The sequence below is a fragment of the Antennarius striatus genome, chromosome 5 (genome assembly GCF_040054535.1).
Source record: "Antennarius striatus isolate MH-2024 chromosome 5, ASM4005453v1, whole genome shotgun sequence".
NCBI lineage: Eukaryota > Metazoa > Chordata > Actinopteri > Lophiiformes > Antennariidae > Antennarius > Antennarius striatus.
The window spans coordinates 26373130-26395000 of NC_090780.1; the positions used below are offsets into that span (position 1 = coordinate 26373130).

General features: G+C 49.0%; 1 protein-coding gene across 1 annotated transcript in view; it reads right to left on the bottom strand.

The window, feature by feature from the left end:
- Positions 1-21455: 21455 nt before the first annotated feature.
- The window catches only part of LOC137595030 (E3 ubiquitin-protein ligase RNF123), a 40294-nt gene continuing 39878 nt past the window's right edge, over positions 21456-21871 (bottom strand). The window contains exon 40 of the mRNA XM_068314816.1: positions 21456-21871. This exon is cut by the window's right edge and continues 1605 nt beyond it. The gene's annotated coding sequence lies outside the window, so the exon portion shown is untranslated.

The window sequence follows — 21871 nt, forward strand, 5'->3', positions numbered from 1 at the left end:
TCTTTTCAGAACGACTGACTGACCAAAAACAATTGTTTAAAACCAACTGAACAGTCAGAAAAAGATTGGTTTTGGACCGACCAAACATGTTTTTGGACCAGCTGACAGGAAAATTACGCTCAAACTTCTAAACCTTCCTTTCCCCCTTTCTTCCCTCAAGCCAACCCTCCTGACTTATGTCGATCCATTTCCTTTTCCAGTACCTCCCCTTCATAGTGTAGAGGTAAGATCTAGGACTTCCTACCCAAAGAGCAAGGGTTCAAGCCCCAATCTGGCAGTAGTTTTTTTGTCCATGTTGTTTTTAACCCCCATCTACCTCATTTCCGTATTTCTACAGAGACATCACAGAGAAGCTGTAGCTCAGAGGTTTCAGCACAAGCTTCACAGTCCTGAGGACCAGGGTTCAAATCCCACTCCCTGCGTCCCTCTCACCTCCTCCCTAAACCCACTATTTATTATCATTTCTGTTGTGTTTTATTAGGGAACATATTAACCAATACTTATTTTATTCAATTATTTCATCGAGATTTTCCCTGTTCCCTTTTCTTTTTATAAAGGTGATTTTTAAACTTAAGTACCCATTTAATCCTGTTTCCTCCACGTTTTACATTCCACTACCTTTTCTTCTGCCCCTCCAAATTTTAAATGACTTTCATTGATTTTAATGCTTTTAATTCTTTTAAGCTCTTCCTCTAATCAATTGTATTTTTAGGTGACCCCACTCCCTGGCCCCATGTGCCAGTGCACTTTGTGGTCCCTCTAAAGGAACTACACATTTTCATTTTACGTAACCCTAACCCCCAAACCAAACCCTAACCTAACCCTAACCTTAACCCTAACCCTAACCTAACCTTAACCCTAACCCCAACCCTAACCCTATCCCTAACCCTAACCTAACCTAACCCCAACCCTTAACTCTAACCCCATACCTTAACCCTAACCCTAAACCCTTAACCCTAACCCCAACCCTTAACCCTAACCCCAACCTCTAACCCCAAACCCTTAACCCTAACCCCAAACCCTTAACCCTAACCCCAAACCTAACCCTAACCCCAACCCTAACCCCATACCTTAACCCTAACCCCCAAACCCTTAACCCTAACCCCAAACCCTTAACCCTAACCCCAACCCCTAACCCTTAACCCTAACCTAACCCTAACCCTTAACCCTAACCCCATACCTTAACCCTAACCCCAAACCCTTAACCCTAACCCCAAACCTAACCCCAACCCTAGCCCCAACCCTTAACCCTAACCCAAAACCTAACCCTAACCTAACCCCAACCCTAACCCCAAACCTAACCCTAAACCTTAACCCTAACCCCAACCCCTTAACCCTAACCCCAAACCTAACCCTTAACCCTAACCTAACCCTAACCCCAACACCTAACCCCAACCCTTAACCCTAACCTAACCCCAACCTAACCCTTACCCCAAACCCCCCTCCCTAACCTTCTAATCCCCAAACCCTTCTTTGTCTTTCCCCTCACCCCAACCCTTCTGAATTAGATCAATTATTTTCCTGTTTTCAGTGTACCCCCAGGATGATGTAGAGGTAATATTGGTACCTTCCCACTTGAAATCGAGGGTTCAAACCCCACCCAGACCACATATTTTAAACAGGCCTTTAACTAAAGTCTACTTCATATCTGCCTCTCCCCACAGTCACCACCAAGAAGCTATAGCTTTGCAGTCAGGGGAGCAGGGTTCAGGTCCCACTCTCTACATTCACCATCATCGTCCCTGAACATCTGTAGCGTGTTTTTATTGTGGACCTGATCAACTATTATTTTATTCCATTATTTAATTCAGCTCTTTCTTTTCCTGCTCCGGCCCCTAATTTTAATTGATTTTAATTGATTTTAATCCTTTCAAACTAATGATTTTATTCATTGCATTTTAAGGTGACCCCACTCCCGGGCCCCATTTGCCAGTGCACTTTGTAGTTCCTTTCAAGGAACTACGTGTTTTACTATACCTAACCCTAACCCCAACCCTAACCTAACCCTAACCCCAACCCTAAATGCCTAATCCTAACCCCTAACCCTAACCCCCAACCCTAAACACCTAACCCTAACTCCCCAAACCTAAGCCCTGACCCTAACACCTAATCCTAACAACTAGCCCTTAACCCTGATCCTAACCCTAACCACTAGCCCTAACCCTATCCCTAACCTAACCCTATCCTACCTTAACCTTAACCCTAAACAAAATCATAACTCACCATAATCTTTACCCTAACCTTAATCCTAACTATAACCCTAAAGCTAAACCTAACCCTAAACCTGGTAAACCTAAGCCTGTTCATAACCCTAACCCTAACTGAGTGGTTGGTCGACCTGTAAAAAAAAATTTTTTTGTTCATCGGTCTAAAAAATTACTATTTGGGCAGTGGGTCCCAAAATTGTTTTATTTTCGACAATCAGTCGAAGATTTGTTTTTTGGGTCAGTCTGTCTAAAAAAGATTTCGTGGGAGTTGGCTGGTCACTCTAAAAAAATTGTTTTGTTTTGGTTGTCTGGCTGGTCTAAAAACATTTTTTTCGACTGGTCGGCTTTTTTTTTTGGTCAGTCTTTTTTGGTCGACCCCAAAAAAATTTTTTTCATATTGGCCGGTTGGTCTGAAAATAAATTTTTTGGTTGGTGAGTTGGTCTAAAAAATGTTTTTTTCAATTGGTGAGTCAGTCTAAAAAACATTTTGTTTGGTCCGTGAATCGTTCAGAACAAAACGTTTTTGGGGTTGGTTGGTTTAAAAAAATTATTGTTTTTCAACCGGTCCGTCAATCCGAAAACATGTTTTTTTCAAGCGGTCTAAAAAAAATTGGGGGGAAGAGGGTTGGTCGGTCACTCTGAAAATTTTTTATTTTTGGTCAGCCGGGTGGTCTAAAAAACATTTCTTTTGTCGGTGTAAAACCTTTTTTTTGTCGGTCAGTCTATAAAAATGTGGGTTTTAGTCAGTCGGACAGTCAATCTAAAGGAAATTTTTGAACAAAGTTTTTTAATCAGTTGATCTAAAAGAGTTTTTTTAAGTTGGTGTGACGGGTTCGTGTATGCCGTAAAGAAATAACTTGATGGCCAGCCGCAACAGTTCAATTTTTGGTGGGGTTTTTATTCACACCACAATAACTCGTGAAAAAATATTTACAGTGCAAATAAAATATCCCAAACCAAAAACCCAGTGCAACAAAAATAAGTATCTACAAAGGAAATCCACAACCATAACCATTTACCAATTGCTCTACTTTCGCTCCTTTCAACTCTCCGACTCTCACCAATCCCTATTCCGACTCCAACTACCACCCCTATGAAACAAAAATGCAGCCCTTAAATAACCCCATGCCCCTCCCCTGGCATACCAACATTAATTGAATGGGGTTGTTCTTACAATAGCTAATATAATAATCTACAAACAGAAAAACCTCTTACAAAATAAAACCAGAACAGAATAAAACATAAATTCCCCTCATATGGCTGTTTACATAAAGCAAAATGTCAACAAAATACAAATCAGTTCCACAATGTACCAAATGGTACAGTCCTGTCTGAACAGCGCGCCACAATGCGCTATTTAAGGCTCACCTCCGTAGAGCCTCGGTTTGGCCCACTCCAGGGGCGGAGCAACATCCACAGGTGAGCATTTGCATCCAGGAAGCACGCATGGGCGCCGGGTGTGCACCCCCGACGCACCACCGCGACAGTTTGGTGGACAACTCACCCGCGAATGCACCACAGGCAAACCAGTGAGCGGGACCGCGCTCCTGCGGTCCTGCCAGAAAAAATGACAGCTCCGCTGCAGCCGCTCTCCTGCGCGAGAGAGAGGCGCGCGGAGCGAAGATGAACGGTGATGGACGGCGCGGTCTCTACCGCTCCATCACATTATCCTTCTCCTCCCCGAGGTTGACGATGTGCGGCAACCTTGATAAATAATCCGCCACAACGTTGGTTTTGCCCGCCCGATGGCGGACTTGGAACCGGAACGGCTGCAGGGACAGGTACCAGCGGGTGAGACGACTGTTGTGTTCTTTCATCGAGTTAATCCATGTTAGCGCTCGATGGTCAGTCTCCAAGTCAAACTCCCTCCCCAGCAGGTAGTACCGCAAGCTCTCCAGAGCCCACTTGATGGCCAGGCCCTCCTTCTCCACAGTGGAGTACCGGGTCTCTCGTGGAAGCAGCTTACGGCTCAGGTACAAAACCGGTTGCTCCTCTCCTGACGCACCTTGGGTCAGGACAGCTCCCAGTCCCACGGCCGACGCATCAGTCTGGACCAGGAACCTCCGGCTGAAGTCGGGGCTCCTTAGCACAGGTGACGAACACAGGCAGGTCTTCAGGGTCTGGAAGGCGGTCTCGCAGTCCTCACTCCAGGTGACCGGATTCCTCTGGTCCTTCGCCGTGAGGGCGGTCAGCGGAGCAGCGATGGTGGCGAACTGGGGAACAAACCGCCTGTACCAGCCAGCCAGGCCCACGAAAGACCTCACCTGCTTCTTGGTGCACGGCCGCGGAGTGCTGCGGATGGCCTCCACCTTGTCCATCTGCGGCCGGACCTCTCCATGTCCCAGCCGATAGCCGAGATACCGCGCTTCTTCCTGGGCCCACTGACACTTGGCCGGATTCAGTGTCAGGCCCGCCTGCTGGATCTTGCTCAGGACTCGTTCCAGGTGCTGCAAGTGCTCCTCCCAGGTGGCGCTGAAGATGACCACATCATCCAGGTAGGCAGCACTGCAGTCTTCACACCCCCGCAGGACACGGTCCATCAGCCTCTGGAAAGTGGCAGGAGCTCCATGCAGACCGAAGGGCATGACTGTGAACTGGAAGAGCCCAGCAGGTGTCCGGAACGCCGTGTATGGACGACTGGACTCTTCCAGGGGCACCTGCCAGTAGCCCTTGCAGAGGTCGAGGGTGGTGATGAACCTCGCTCGGCCAATCTTCTCCAGAAGATCGTCGATCCGGGGCATCGGGTAAGCATCAAACTCCGACATGGCGTTGAGCTTCCGGAAGTCGATGCAGATGCGGAGCGAGCCATCCTTTTTCACCACGATGACCACTGGACTGCACCACTCGGACTGCGATGGCTCGATCACCCCCAGGCGCTGCATCTCCTCCACTTCCCTCAGGAGCTTCTCCACCAGATGCTGTGGCACCCTGTAGGACCGCTGCCGGACTGGCCCCCTCTCCTTCAGGCGGACGATGTGCTCCACCAGAGCAGTCTTCCCCGGGTTGGCGGCGAACAGCTTGGCGACTCTCTGGAACACCTCGCCGAGTTGGTTGGTCTGGACCGCAGACAGGTGGTCGAGAGCTGGTTCGGCAGGCTGGTTGACGCTGGCCAGGGACGATTCCTCCTCCCCCTCACTGTCCACCTCCGTCACCAGCAGGGACGCCACAGGAACCGGAACAGGAGCCTCCTTCCACTCCTTCAACAGGTTAACGTGGTACGTCTGCCTTACCTTTTTCTTCTGTGGCTGGTGGATCTCATAAGTGACAGGACCCATCTTCCGGAGGACGGTGTAAGGGCCCTGCCACTTAGCAAGCAGCTTGCTGGTGGAGGATGGCAGTAGGAGCAGGACCTTCTGGCCGGGCTGGAACTCCCTGTGTCGGGCCTGTCTGTCGTACCACGCCTTCTGGGACTGCTGGGCCTCTCGCAGGTTGACCTCAGCCTCCTCCCGGTACTCTGCCAGCCGATCCCGCATCTCCAGCACGAACTGGACCACACTCCGATCACCGGCTGCAGACGAAGGCGCCTCCCACGTCTTCCGCAGGAGATCCAATGGCCCCTGGACGTCCCAGCCATACAACAGCTCGAACGGGGAGAACCCGGTGGAGGCTTGAGGAACCTCCCTGTATGCGAACAAGAGGAAGGGTAACCATCGGTCCCAGTCCCGCCCAGTGTCTGCTACGAACTTCTGCAGCATCTTCTTCAGCGTCTGGTTGAACCTCTCCACCAAGCCGTCCGTCTGCGGATGGTACGGGGTAGTCTTGATTGGAGAGATTCCCAGCTGGCGGTGGAAGAGCTGCAGTAGGCGGGAGGTGAAGTTTGTTCCCTGATCTGTCACGATCTCCTCAGGAATGCCGACCCTGGAAAACAACTGTACGAGACAGCGCAGCACAGCAGGGGCAGTGACCGTCTGTAAGGGAAATGCCTCTGGGAACCGCGTGGCATAGTCCGACACAACTAAAATGTACTGGTGCCCCCTACTGCTCTTTACCAATGGGCCAACTATGTCCATTGCTATGCGCCGAAAGGGGGTGGAGATTATGGGCATTGGTTGGAGGAAAGCACGGTCTGACTGGCGCACATAAGCGGTCTTTTGACATGTGGGACATGTTTTGCAGTACGTTTGAACATCCGCATACATGGAGGGCCAATAAAAACGGGAACTCATGCGTAAAAAGGTCTTGTTGCGACCTAGATGACCTGCCCAGGGCAAGGTGTGTGCCAAGTGCAGGATCATCTGTCGGCAGGACACAGGCACCACTAGGCGCTTAACACCATCAGCCACAGCATACAAAACACCATTTTCTACAATAAAACACTGTTTGTTGCCCTTTTCCGCATCCAGCCCCGCAACCACCTTATCAAACAATGGCTTCAGAGACACATCCTCCTTTTGTACAGTCCCAATGTTCTCTGGCACCTCCCACATGTCCTTTAAAAGCCCCTCCTTACAGTCCGGCCCCCTCGAGTTCAGCCGTTTTTCAAATCGCCGCTGCCGGCGAGACTTCCGTGGACCCTTGTTCCCTCCCTCAAACAGGTCACTGTCCAAGGTGGGAAATGGGTCCAAACAAGGGTCCCTGGTTTGCTCAGCAGTCACCCCAGCCCTAGCCTGGGCCCGGGTGATCACGAGTCCTGACAGAGCCTTCACACCATCCATGTCCTCATTCCCCTCTTCCCGCAGTACATCTAGCAGCACCGGTAGGTCCCATCCCAAAATGGCAGCCACAGGCAACTTCTCCACCACCCCCACAGTCATCAAATACGGCTGCTCTTCCACCACAATTGTCAGTTCTGCCGTGGGGTAGGAATGCCTGTCACCATGCACACACATAATGTCCTCCTGTGAGCTACAGTCAATCACCCCGGTGGGCACCAAGTCTCTCCGTACCAGGGTTAAAAAACTACCAGAGTCAATAAGCGCACTCACAGGCTGTCCATTAATGACAACGTCCTTAAAACGCTGCCGTTGTGCTGCAGTTTTTACCTCCTCAGCTCGCGGAGTGTAACAAGCACCAGTAAGCTTCGCCTTTCTGAGTGGGCACAGAGAGGCTTTGTGCCCTGGCTGCTGACAATAAAAACAGATTAGCTCCTTACCGGTACCTTGCTGACTGGCTGCTGAGCTGGGGTTCGAGGATGGCTGGTAGTTTCCTCTGCCTGCTGGTCGGGGCTGCGCCTGGAACTGTCGACCTGGACCGCCTGGGTGTGCTGCTGGGCCTCCTCGTCGGGCATTGATGTATTGCAGCGCCAGCTTGGACGCTGCTAGCCCATCTGCAGGCTCATGCTCCTTCACCCAGGTGCGAATGTCGGCCGGCAGGACACGCAGAAGCTGCTCCAGAATGATGTGCTCACCAATCTGCTCCTTCGTGTGCTGCTCAGGCCGAATCCAGCGCCGATAGAGTCCCTTCAGGCGGTGGTAAGTCTCCGTTGGATTCTCTCCTTGAGGCACCATACTGGCCCGGAACTGCTGCCGATATGTCTCTGGTGAAACATCAAACTTGGCCAGGAGCGCTTCCCTCAGGTCGGGGTACTGGTGGGCCCTCTCCTCGTCCATTGCTGTGTAGGCCTCCAGCGCCTTTCCACTGAGCAATGGCACCAGGCGGCACGCCCACTCCGACTGCGGCCATCCCCACGTCTTGGCCATGCGCTCAAAGCGCAGGAGGTAGCTTTCGATATCCTCTCCAGCCACGTATGGGGGAATTTTGGGGTCGCCGTATGGTCTCGCCTCAAGTCTGTAAAGATCGTCTCTGCTACTCACGTGCATCCTGTGAGGGTCTATGGGAGAGCTGCGGGCCCGTCGTGGAGCAGGTGTTGGTAGATCCAGCCGGAGGCTCATGGACGACCCTTCAGCTGGTGACACGGCCTCTGCAGGCGCCAGATTGTGCACTGCAGGCTTCAACTCGGCCGTTTGGGGTACTGGCATCGAAGCCCGGAGTCCTTTCAGCTCTGCCAGGAACCCCTCGTCTCTCCTCTGCTGGCCTTCCATAAAATGTCTCATTAAACCAATGAGCTCACCCAAAGGTTGCGTTTCTTCCTCCCTGGTAGCCAATTCTGCCTCCTCTGGCTCCGACTTCCTTTGTTGCGACCGTCTTCTCCTTCGGCTGGCCATCCCACTTCTGACACCAAATGTGACGGGTTCGTGTATGCCGTAAAGAAATAACTTGATGGCCAGCCGCAACAGTTCAATTTTTGGTGGGGTTTTTATTCACACCACAATAACTCGTGAAAAAATATTTACAGTGCAAATAAAATATCCCAAACCAAAAACCCAGTGCAACAAAAATAAGTATCTACAAAGGAAATCCACAACCATAACCATTTACCAATTGCTCTACTTTCGCTCCTTTCAACTCTCCGACTCTCACCAATCCCTATTCCGACTCCAACTACCACCCCTATGAAACAAAAATGCAGCCCTTAAATAACCCCATGCCCCTCCCCTGGCATACCAACATTAATTGAATGGGGTTGTTCTTACAATAGCTAATATAATAATCTACAAACAGAAAAACCTCTTACAAAATAAAACCAGAACAGAATAAAACATAAATTCCCCTCATATGGCTGTTTACATAAAGCAAAATGTCAACAAAATACAAATCAGTTCCACAATGTACCAAATGGTACAGTCCTGTCTGAACAGCGCGCCACAATGCGCTATTTAAGGCTCACCTCCGTAGAGCCTCGGTTTGGCCCACTCCAGGGGCGGAGCAACATCCACAGGTGAGCATTTGCATCCAGGAAGCACGCATGGGCGCCGGGTGTGCACCCCCGACGCACCACCGCGACAGTTTGGTGGACAACTCACCCGCGAATGCACCACAGGCAAACCAGTGAGCGGGACCGCGCTCCTGCGGTCCTGCCAGAAAAAATGACAGCTCCGCTGCAGCCGCTCTCCTGCGCGAGAGAGAGGCGCGCGGAGCGAAGATGAACGGTGATGGACGGCGCGGTCTCTACCGCTCCATCACAGTTGGTCTAAAACAATGTTTTATTTGGATCACTCAAAAAAAAGTACATTGTCAGCTGGTCGAAAAAAAAATTTTGGAGGTCGATTGCTCTCAAAAAATATTTTTTTGGTCAGTTGTTCTAAAAATTTTGTTTGGTTGGTCAGTCTAAAACAATGTTTCCTTGGTAAATCGGTCCAAAAAAATTTTTTTTTGTCCATCAAGCGTTCTGAAAAACACATTTGGTCAGTTGGTCTGTCAAAACAAAATGGGTTTTTTTGACTGGTCGGTCAATCTAAAAAACATTTTCTTTAGTTGGTATAAAAAAATTTTGGACCGCCCAGCCGACAAAAAAGGTTGGTGGGTCTATGTTGGTGGGCCTATGTCACCGTCCATCTCCGTTCCGCGCCTTTCTCTCTCACCCAGGAGAGCTGCCACAGCTGCGCTCTCATTGGTTCCTGGCAGGAGGGCGGTCCTGCTCAGATGTTTTCACGCACATTCTCCAGCAGGTCCACATTCACGTGTACGCATCCTACACACTGTCGTGGTAGTGCGTTCGAGGGTGCACACTCAGTGCCTACGCGTTTCCCTACATCCACACAGAACTGTGTGAGAGACGCTCACCTGGGGATGCTGCGTTGGTCCGCCTCCGGGTCAGGGGCCAAACCGAGGCACTACCTGGGTGTGGCTTAAATAGCACATTGTGGCGTGCTGTCAGGCCAGCCCGGTACCTGGACTGAACCTTTTGCGTATTATTTGATTGTTTCCTATTTTGCGGGGATTTCTGGAGGACTGTTGTAAGGGGTTTGCCCTTACAACAGTCCTCCAGAAAATGGATCACTTACGAGATCCGCCAGCCAGAAAAGAAGGTGAAGCAGACGTACCATGTCAACCTGTTGAAGGAGTGGAAGGAGGCTCCTGTCCCGGTTCCTGTGGCGTCCCTGCTGGTGACGGAGGTGGACAGTGAGGGGGAGGAGGAATTGTCCCTGGCCAGCGTCAACCAGCCTGCTGAACCAGCTCTCGACCACCTGTCTACTGTCCGGACCAGCCAACTCAGCAAGGTGTTCCAGCGAGTCCCCAAGCTGTTCGCCACCAAACCGGGGAAGACTGCTCTGGCTGAGCACATTGTCCGCCTGAAGGACAGGGAGCCAGTCCGCCAGCAATCCGACAGGGTGCCTCAGCATTTAGTGGAGAAGCTCCTGAAGGAAGTAGAGGAGATGCAATGCCTGGGGGTGATCGAGCCATCTCAGTCCGAGTGGTGAAGTCCAGTGGTCATTGTGGTGAAGACAGATGGCTCGCTCCGCATCTGCATCGACTTCCAGAAGCTCAACGCCATGTCGGAGTTTGATGCCTATCCGATGCTCCCGATGCTCCGATGCTGATCTTCTGGAGAAGATTGGCCGAGCTCAATTCATCACCACCCTGGACCTCTGCAAGGGCTACTGGCAGGTGCCCCTGGAAGAGTCCAGTCGTCCATAAATGGCGTTCTGGACACCAGTTGGGCTCTTCCAGTTCACCGTGATGCCCTTCGGTCTCATTGGAGCTCCCGCCACCTTACAGAGGCTGATGGACCATGTCCTGCAGGGGTGTGAAGACTGCAGTGCAGCCTACCTGGATGATGTGGCCACCTTCAGCACCACCTGGGAGGAGCACTTGCAGCACCTGGAACGAGTCCTGAGCCAGATCCAGCAGGCGGATCTGACACTGAATCCAGCAAAGTGTCAGTGGGCCCAAGCAGAAGCAAGGTACACTGGCTATCGGCTGGGGCATGGAGAGGTCCAACCGCAGATAGACAAGGTGGAGGCCATCCGCAGCAGTCCATGGCCTTGCACAAAGAATCAAGTGAGGCCCTTCCTGGGCCTGGCTGGCTGGTTAAGGCAGTTCTTTCCACAGTTTGCCATGATCAATGCCCCGCTGACCGCCCTCACAGTGAAGGATCAGAGGAATCCGGTCACCTGGAGTGAGGACTTCACCTGTGCTGAGGAGCCCCGACTTCAGCCAGAGGTTCCTCGTCCAGACGGATGCATCGGCCATGGGACTGGGGGCTGTCTTGGTCAAAGGTGCGCCAGAAGAACAACTGGTACTGTACCTGAGCCGTAAGCTGCTTCCACGGGAGACCAGGTACTCCACAGTGGAGAAGGAGGGCCTGGTCATCAAATGGGCCCTGGAGAGCTTGCGGTACTACCTGCTAGGGAGGGAGTTTGACCTAGAGACCGACCACTGAGTTTTGACTTGGATTAACTCTGTGAAAGACCAAAGCAGTCGTCTCACCCGCTGGTACCTATCCCTTCAGCCGTTCCAGTTCCAGATCCACCATCGGGCGGGCAGAACCAACGTTGTGGCTGATTATTTGTCCAGGTTGACGCACATGGTCTACCTCAGGGAGGATAATATGACAGAGCGATAGAGACCGTACCGTCCATCTCCGTTCCTCCTCTCCCCTCCGTCCAGGAGAGCAGCCGCAGCTGCGCTCTCATTGGTTCCTGGACCGTGGTCCTGCTCAGACTGTTTCACACATTCTCCAGCAGGTCCACACTCACTTGTCTGCATCAAAGTCGCGGTAGTGCGTTCAAGGGTGCACACTCAACCCCCCACATCCACACAGAACTGTGTGAGAGACGCTCACCTGGGGATGCTGCGTTGGTCCTCCTCCGGGTCAGGGGCCAAACTGAGGCACTACCTGGGTGTGGCTTAAATAGCGCATTGTGGCGCGCTGTCGGGCCAGCCCGGTACCTGGACTGAACCATTTCGGTAATTATTGGATTGTTTCCTATTTTGAGGGGTTTTGACAAATGTTCAAACAGCCAAATGATGGGCATTTATGTTTTATTCTGTTCTGGTTTATTTGTAAAGCAGGTTAGTAGTAATTTTGTCTTTTTCTGGTATATTATACCAGATATTGTAAAAACAACCCTACTTAATTATTGTTGGTCCACCAGGGGAGGGGCATGAGGATATATAAGGGAAGCATTTCTGCTTTATGGGGTGAGACTTGGAGCTAGAGTGGAGCTGGAGTTATCGAACATTGTGCATGGTGGCTGTTAGTAGTACGTTTTCTCTGTATCAAGTTTCATCAAGTTTATCAAGTTTTATTGATATATCTCTTAATCCTGACAGCAGATGTTTCAAAGCTCTTTAACAGACAGAAACCAACTGAACCCTCCAGAGCATCAGAGACAGTGGCGGGAAAAACTCCCTCAATGAGGAAGAAACTCCGGGCAGGACCCAGACTCTTTTGGGGGGCCATCCGCCTCGACCGGTTGGGTGGAAAAGAAATCAAAGGAAGATAAGAACAGGGTCAGAGAGAGAGACAGAGACAGACAGAGAGTGAGACAGGCCAGAGAGTGAGACAGGCCAGAGAGAGACAGTATCAATATGGTTCAGGTTGATAAAGTCAAGGCACAATTACAGCTGTGTGGATGACTGTATGGAGGAAGGAGGGAGAAAGGAAGCAGGACCCCAGCCGATGGATAGTTGAGGGGTGGTACTGGTGGGCTTGGAGGTGCAGGTCCACAGAGGAAGGTCCACGGCGGCTGGGCGGATGAGGGGTGGAAAAGTAAGATGACACCAAGGAAGACTTCTTTTTGTTGCACTGGGTTTTTGGTTTTGGGAATTTTTATTTTCACTGTAAATATTTTTTCACTGGTTGCTTTTGGTGAAAATAAAAAACCCACCAAACGGATCTTTTGCGACTGTGCCATAAATATTTACCCACTGCATTCGCAAACCAGTGACAGTCTAAAAAATTGTTTTTTCACCTGGTCAGTAGCTTTAAGACAAAATTTTTTGGTCAGTTTGTTGGTCATTGAAATCTATTTTTTTTGATCGGTCATTCTAAAAATGTGTTTTTCGACCGGTTGGGCGCTCTGAAAAAATTTTGTTTGGGTCGGTTGGTTGTCTTCAAAAAAAAAGTTTGGAAGGGGTTGAAAACATTTAAAGTCGACAACATATTGTAGTGACGGAGGTGTTGATTGTAGGGACGGGAATTTCGGGAACTTTTACCCGACCTACATGCCTTACGGCACTCTGGACACCTGAAGGGTTTCTCTCCTGTGTGGATTCTCATGTGCACCTCGAGATGTTCGCCCCGACTAAACCTTTTACTGCACACTGAACAACTGAAGGGTTTCTCATCTCTATGGCTTCTCATGTGTCTATTAAAATGAATCTACGTTGAAAACTCTTTTTACAAACTGAACAACTAAATCTTTTCTCTCCTGTCTGAACTCCACTGTGTTCCTGCAGACGGTTCTTGTCACCAGAGCTTGAACCACGTTCAGAGGAGCTAACTGGTGTAGGTCCAGGATTACATTCAGGTTCTTGGTTGTTTCTCAACTGGTTGAAGTCTGACTGAGGTTCACTGGTCTCCTTCAGGTCACAACTGTCTCCATCCTCTGGTTCAGAGGAGTCTGACATCTGGTCTTCATCTGGTTGTAAACGTCCATCTCTCTGAAAGTAACTGTTTGGGTCTGGTTCTGGTTCTCCACACTCTTCTCCACCAGTCTGTTTTCATCAGTAGAGTAGAGCTGGACAGAAGGTTAACTCTGTGACATCCTCCTCCTCCTTCAGCCCTGGCAGCTGCTCGTTCTCCTGATTGATGTGTGGAGGCTCTGGGGGTGAGTCCTGGTCCAGATGGAACCCGAAATCCTGCTACTCAGGGTCAACCTCTTCTTTAGTCACCAACATAACCTGGACACCTGAACAACAAAGATATATTTGGTAGTCATTTTGTCTTACTGATATAGAAAAAAACATGAAATTCACAGAAAAATTGTCCTGATTTTCATTCTGCCAAAAGCTGCTGAAGTGAAACTTGGATGTTGCACAACACATCTCAGACATGTTGGTGTCATCTGAACCACCGAGCTCCCTGAGAACCTATGGAGCTGGTCTACTGGTGGTCTACTGACTGTCCCAGGAGTCAGAACTGATATCGCTAAAAATTCTCGACAACTGAAGAAGAACAGGCTGATGGACAACACCTGGAGGAACAACTGCAGGGTCTCCATTGGAAAAAAGGGGCTTTCTCTGGACCAGATGAAAACAATGGTGATCAGGAGTGTTGAGCTGTAGAAATATGATCAATACGGTATCAATACCGAAATATAAACCAACTACAGCTCAGCAGGAAGTAAACACCTCTGTCCAGCCTGAAGATCCATTCAACACCATCAGTGTGTCAGAAACGTGGATGAATGAAAACACACATGGACTTCTGATTGGAGGGGTGAACATGGTGTGAACAGGACCAATAGAGGTGGAGAGGGGGTGTTGCCATGTTTACTGAAAACAACATCAAGTTCCAGACTTTATGGTACCTGTCCACAGTATGATGGGATGTGTAGCTGTTGTCTGTGACAAAAGGAGAGAATCGAGAGACAGAGAGACAGACAGAGAGACAGACAGACAGACAGACAGACAGACAGACAGACAGACAGACAGACAGACAGACAGACAGACAGACAGACAGACAGACAGACAGACAGACAGACAGACAGACAGACAGACAGACAGACAGACAGACAGACAGACAGACAGACAGACAGACAGACAGACAGACAGACAGACAGACAGACAGACAGACAGACAGACAGACAGACAGACAGACAGACAGACAGACAGACAGACAGACAGACAGACAGACAGACAGACAGACAGACAGACAGACAGACAGACAGACAGACAGACAGACAGACAGACAGACAGACAGACAGACAGACAGACAGACAGACAGACAGACAGACAGACAGACAGACAGACAGACAGACAGACAGACAGACAGACAGACAGACAGACAGACAGACAGACAGACAGACAGACAGACAGACAGACAGACAGACAGACAGACAGACAGACAGACAGACAGACAGACAGACAGACAGACAGACAGACAGACAGACAGACAGACAGACAGACAGACAGACAGACAGACAGACAGACAGACAGACAGACAGACAGACAGACAGACAGACAGACAGACAGACAGACAGACAGACAGACAGACAGACAGACAGACAGACAGACAGACAGACAGACAGACAGACAGACAGACAGACAGACAGACAGACAGACAGACAGACAGACAGACAGACAGACAGACAGACAGACAGACAGACAGACAGACAGACAGACAGACAGACAGACAGACAGACAGACAGACAGACAGACAGACAGACAGACAGACAGACAGACAGACAGACAGACAGACAGACAGACAGACAGACAGACAGACAGACAGACAGACAGACAGACAGACAGACCCTAACCCAAACGCTCCAAAGTCCTAACGTCTGTTGTGTTTGAGCTGAGCTCAAATATTTATTCATTATTGTTCATGATTGGTTTCATGATCGGTGGGACCCCCCCCCCCCCCAGTTCACTCCTCTCCTAACTTCATCTCATTCGTTCAACAACTCTTTTCTTCTCCAAACACACTTCATTCACTTTCTTTTCACCTGGTGGTGATGGTTGACCCTTGACCTTCAGCAGCTCTCCCTCCTGATTGGTCTGTAGTTCCTCCTGTTCCTCTTTGACGTGTGGAGGTTCTGGGGGGTGGTCCTGGTCCAGAGGGGACCTTAAATCCTGCTGCTCAGGGTCAACCTCTTCTTTAGTCCCCACCAGCAGCTGGACGTCTGAGAATCATGAAACAAACACACCTTGAAGACGCTGCTGACACTCAAAGCGCTGACACCACAACTTTAGAACAATCACTACCAGGTGAAGAAATCACCACTGAATGGTTCACACGTGTGGAATCCAGCAGAGAAGCTGAACCCAGAAAGAACCGACAGGAACCCACCTGCTCTCTGGAGGTGGACCTGAGGACTGAAAACAGCCTCCAGGAGCTTCTGTCGTCCACAAAGTGTCTCCTCGTTTGCTAACGTTCTCACAAACTGCTCCATGATGTCTTCAGCAGCAGCAGTTAGTCGCTGCAGGACAAAAGCTCTCAGCGTCTGGACGTCACACATCTGGACTCCTTCACAGCACAACTTTTCCTCCAGACTCGATCCGTTCCGATCTGTTTGCTGAGGTGCTCCGAGTTCCCTTCAGAACCATTTCTACCATCCGTCCGTCACACAATGTCCCTCCAGCATTTCTCAACGCCGTTATGGCCGTTTCTGCTCGGATCACACGATCAGGTTCACCTTCACTGCTCCGATCCGTCAAAGCAGAGCCGGCTTGACAAACGACTGTTGTCCATGTTGTCCCGTTAGCTTAGCAGCACGCCAACAAACAAACAAACAAACAAACAAACACACTTTCCACCACGACACTGAGTGTGGCCCCTCTGGGCCCACAGCCTGTCAGCAGAGCCACACTGCAGTGGTAAATACGTCGGCCATGCCAGAAACATTCAGGTGAGAAAAGAACAAACGGAACGCAGAATGAACGAGCCGGGAGGCATCAGTAATTCTCATGTAACAGGTGTACAGGTGTTTATCTGATGTCATTAAACACGGTGTCACCACTACTTCCGGTCTAGTCACATCCGGCAAAGCCCTTCACAATAAAACATGTCTTTTGTGATCACATCTCAACAGAGACTTTCAGGAGAACCAGACCAGCGTTCAGCTGCAGAGAGGAGCGACATGTCGGGGGGGGGGGGGTTCCTGCTCAAGTCGATGCGGAAGTTCTAAGTCCGTTAAAGTCACGGTAAAAATACGAAGTAAACGGCTTCAAGAATAGTTTATTAATTTATTTTATTTAGGTGTGATCCAGTGGGGGGGGGGGCACGTCAGCAGCTGAGAATGAAGGATAAAAACATCGTTCACACAGGTCAGACTTCATCATCTCGTTAGGATCCTCCTCATCCTCATTATGTTTGATATTGTACAGTAAATATTAAGTGTACGTTTGACTGTTCGGTTGTTTTATCCCCAACATAACGCTCTTTTCAGCACATTAATGCGCTCTCATCTATATCAGGTTCTGTTAAATAATGAAATACATTAAAACGTTTTAGTGTTGTGTAGATAAAACAGTCAATCGGCATATGAACGTTACAAAAACAGTTGAAGGATATTCACACCATTGCGTACACCTATATTATATAAGAACTGAAATCAAGAGCTGACATGTAGCTCGTTCCATACAGTCACAGCCAGAACTGCTTTAGTTCATACAGCAGTGGCCGTGACATTGTACCGCTTATAACCGCTTTAAGGTATTCCAGGTTTTATTCTCTGTCTGTTTTAGTCACATGATACACAGGAGTTAATAATGATTAAAAGAAAGAAATTAACAAGAAATTGAAGAAAACAAAGGTGGGATAATATTTAATGTTACTGATTGTTCTCTTCACATTCTGGTGGAATACAGAGTGATATTTATCCTTTAATGAAGTATTAACAGATTCTCATCCCTTTTTAAAGAGAACTGAAAAAGAGAACTGATGAAGAGAACTGATCAAGAGAACTGATCAAGAGAACTGATCAAGAGAACTGATAAAGAAACTGTCTAACAGGATCTGACAGGACATCTGAACGCGATACAACAGAAATTAAAATCTGTGAATTAGAACCTCCATCAAGGGGCTCCTCGTCAAACGGACATGAGATGTTCACCTCTGAAATACGGAGTTATTGATTAACCCTTACTTCGGTCAGACTCTCCGTCCGACAGAACCAGGAAATGAAGCCGCGCGAGCGGCGGTGAAAGGGGGCGGAGTCAGAGGAAACCCTGGGTTTGTGGAATGAACCCTGCTCCTGACCAGGTTATGTTCAGAGAGTCTGTTACTATGGTAACAAACCAGAGGTTCAGTTCACCTCGCGTCATGAAACAGGTCAGGGTTACTGCTCTAACCCTGGGTTAACTTACCTCCCTTTGTGAAAATGAAAGTCCTGGTTTTCCCTGATTTCAGGGTTAACTCACCCTTGTTGTCCACTAAACCTGCTTTTTGAACGGCCCCACGTCACGAAGCGGGGGTAACGACCCCCGAGTACAACCTGGGGTTCTGGGTTGCTTTACCCTGAACTTGGAAACCCAGGGTTTTCGGTTTCACAAGCACTTCTCGGGGTTATTTTTGTAACCCAGGGTAAGTTGACCCGCAGTTTAACAGGCGCGACAACATTTTAAAAAGCCATCATCAATGGAGCCCAGATTCGACGAGTCACCATGACGACGGACGAGACTAATGTCCTCCTCTTCCTCATTATAACATAATGACATTGTACAGTAAATAATACGTGGACTTTAGGCTTTTCAGTCGTTTTACCGCCAACAGAATGCTCCTGTCACACACATACATGTGCTCTCATCTATCGGCATTCCATGTTCAATTCTCTGTGTCTCTTAGTCAAATTATACATAATTGATAAAAAGAAATTAACAGGAAATTGAAGAAAAGAAAGGTGGTCAAATATTTTCTGTTACCGATTGTTCCTATTGGTTAACATTCTGGTGCGATACAGAGTGACATTTAGCCTCCACTGAAGGATCAACACTCTCATCAAGCAGGACCGTCCTTCACATCCAACGTACAGATAGACGCTCAGTGAACACCAGCGGTTCTTTCTGTGGCATTCATGTGCAACTGTATGTTCTGATGTCCTCCTCATGTATTTCCAGCTGTTTGTTAAAGTTTATCCAATTCGCTTTCTATGAAATACAGACATCAGATAAAAAATGGTTTCTTTGACCTCCAGATTAGGAGGGCAGATTTGAACATACAAATACAAAGTTAGAGGTGGGTGTTGTTCACAAGTGAATCGTGTTGAATATTAGAATGTTCACCACTAAAATGATCTCAGAAATAACTTTGTATTTATAAGTAATAAAGATGACCAATAGCTGGCAGGTGGACGGGGTCATCATCGGGGTGTTCAGTTTGTGGGGTAGGGTGCTGTTCTCCTCTGATAGCAGCAATACTACTATGAAGAACAGAAGTGCATCACAGGTCCTCTCAGGAACCATCCTGAGGTGTCATGGACACTGGAAACGGCCTTTCAGCAGAACTATGATCATCTCCACCCGGGCTCTCGTCCTGCGGTGAACCCATGTGAAGTTCTGTTGGGGACCTGGGTTAGTAAGGGGTCAGCAGCCTCGGTTGGCATGGGTAACCCCTGTCCCCCAGAAAACAACCGTCAGACTCCTGTGATGGAAAGTAGATTCATTAGAGTGGATTAAACGATGGAGACAAGTGAATTATTGTGCTGATCTTTAGTTACTGCATTAGTCTGTTGCTCAGGTGAGACTCATCATACACCTGTGAGTCAGGAACCAATCAGGACCGCTCCGTCTCCACATCAGTATGCTATGCTTGTTCTGGAGGGTTCTGTTGGGTGTCTGTCTGTTAAAGCTCTTTGAAATGTCTGCTGAAGTGATTAGGAGCTATTTAAATAAAGGTGGAAAATGTCGTTTGCAGCATCACATGTGATCTGGACAGATGTTAGTTTATCTGTGATGCAGTCTTTAAGGTGTAGAAACAGTAGTCAATGTACTGGTACCTGCATATATCTGCTGTGAATGGACATCCTCTTCACATCATCACCTTCATCATGTGAGGGAGCCTTGATGGGAATGTGGGTACCATCTATGGCAGCGGATTACATTGGGACATCCCAAAGACATTAATGTCTGGGACTGCAGCACAATATCATTAAGAGAACAGACTTTCACATTAATCAGATTTCTACATCGTTCACCTGCAGTCCTGTGGAACTCCTCCTGATGATCCTGACGGGTTTCTCTCCAGGGAAATAGAAACACTGGGGTCAAAGTTTAAAGGCGAGGCGCACTGAGCATCTCCCACATTATGTGTGTGTGTGTGTGTGTGTGTGTGTGTGTGTGTGTGTGTGTGTGTGTGTGTGTGTGATCATAAAGAGAACTGTCTGGATATGACGGGACATCTGAACGCGATACAAACACATTTAATTCTCTGTGAATGAATGCTGAACCTCCATCAAGGGGCTCCTCGTCAAACGGACACGACATGTTCGCCTCTGAAATACGGAGTTATTGATTAACCCTTACTTCAGTAAAACTCTCCGTCCGACAGAACCAGGAAATGAAGCCGCGTGAGTGGCGGTGAAAGGGGGCAGAGTCAAAAGAAACCCTGGGTTTGTGGAATAAAACCTGAGGTTCAGTTTACCTCGCTACGTGAAACAAGTCAGGGTTACTGCTCTAACTGTGGGTTAAGTTACCCCCCTTTGTGAAACCGAGAACCCTGGTTTTGTCTGATTTCAGGGTTAACTTACTCTGGGTTTCCACCGCACCTGCTTTGTGACACGGCCCCTCCTCCAGACCAGGCTAGCTACAGAATCTGTTACTGTGGTAACAAACCTAGAGGTTTACCTCGTGACACAGGCTAGGTTTACTCCTCTGACTCTGGGTTAAGTTACCTCCTTTTGTGACACCAAAAGCCCTGGTTTTCCCTGATTTCAGGGTTAACTTACCCAGGTTTTCCACTAAACCGGCTTTGTGAAACGGACCCATTGTGTGACCATAATTCTACTTCATTTAGTTTTTTCATTATTTTGCTAATTCCTCACTTATTCACACTTCAGGATGCACGGCTTCAGCTCATCACGAACTTTTAGCCGGTAACGAGGGATTGGGGTGTTCCTTTTTTGAATGTGTATCCCTACCTGTCCCAACAGGCACCAATGACGTTTTTACATTTATATTCACAATTTGTGTGAATCGTCTGGATTGTGTTACTGATCACTTTGTCATTTGTGTTTTGTGAATAAAAGTGCTTTTAAAAATCATTCTTTCGCTACAGACCAATAATCAGTGTGACGTCACTTCCTGTGTTCCTGTCTGTTCATACATGTTTGATCCAGGTTCCCCTGATCAGAACCACCAGACCGGGTCTCGTCTCTGTGGGTCTTCACCTCCTCATCCTCTGATCTGATCCTTGGATCGATCACCCGGTGATTGGGTCGGTCCGGTTCCTGGATCGATCACCCGGTGATTGGGTCGGTCCGGTTCCTGGATCGATCACCCGGTGATCGGGTCGGTGCGGTTCCTGGATCGATCACCCGGTGATCGGGTCGGTGCGGTTCCTGGATCGATCACCCGGTGATCGGGTCGGTGCGGTTCCTGGATCGATCACCCGGTGATCGGGTCGGTGCGGTTCCTGGATCGATCACCCGGTGATCGGGTCGGTCCGGTTCCTGGACGTCCAGATCGGAACAGGATCCTGAAGGTTTCTGTTTCACATTTTCCAGTCGTCCTCCAGAAACACGTCGACTACATTTATGGAGACGATCACCAATAATCAGATGTTTCCTCCTTTTTTACACATTTGATAATATTGAGGCAAACTTTGTTCTGAGTATCAATAACAACATTAATGGAGAACAGAAAAACCTTCAACGAATCATTCATGTTTAATTATTGATACATTATTCATTCATTCATTTGATTGGACCAGAATCTCTTTTGAACTCGGGTCTCCATCCGGATCAGAACACGGAGACGCTTCAGTTTCCAGAAATAATTTAATGCATCTCATTAGGAAGCAACAAGCCCCGCCCCCACAAGGTCACTGGTAAACAACAACAAACAAACAAACAAACAAACAGCCGAGACACCAACTGGGTCCAGAACCGCTGGGGGGTGTCCCCTGGGCGTCCGCTGGGGGGTGTCCCCTGGAGGGGCGTCCGCTGGGGGGGCGTCCGCTGGGGGGGCGTCTGCTGGGGGGGGGGGTCCCGTTTCCGTCGGCATTCAGTCCAGTGGACAGTTTTCCTGTTCCGGAGCGACGGAACGGCGCTGAAGCCGAT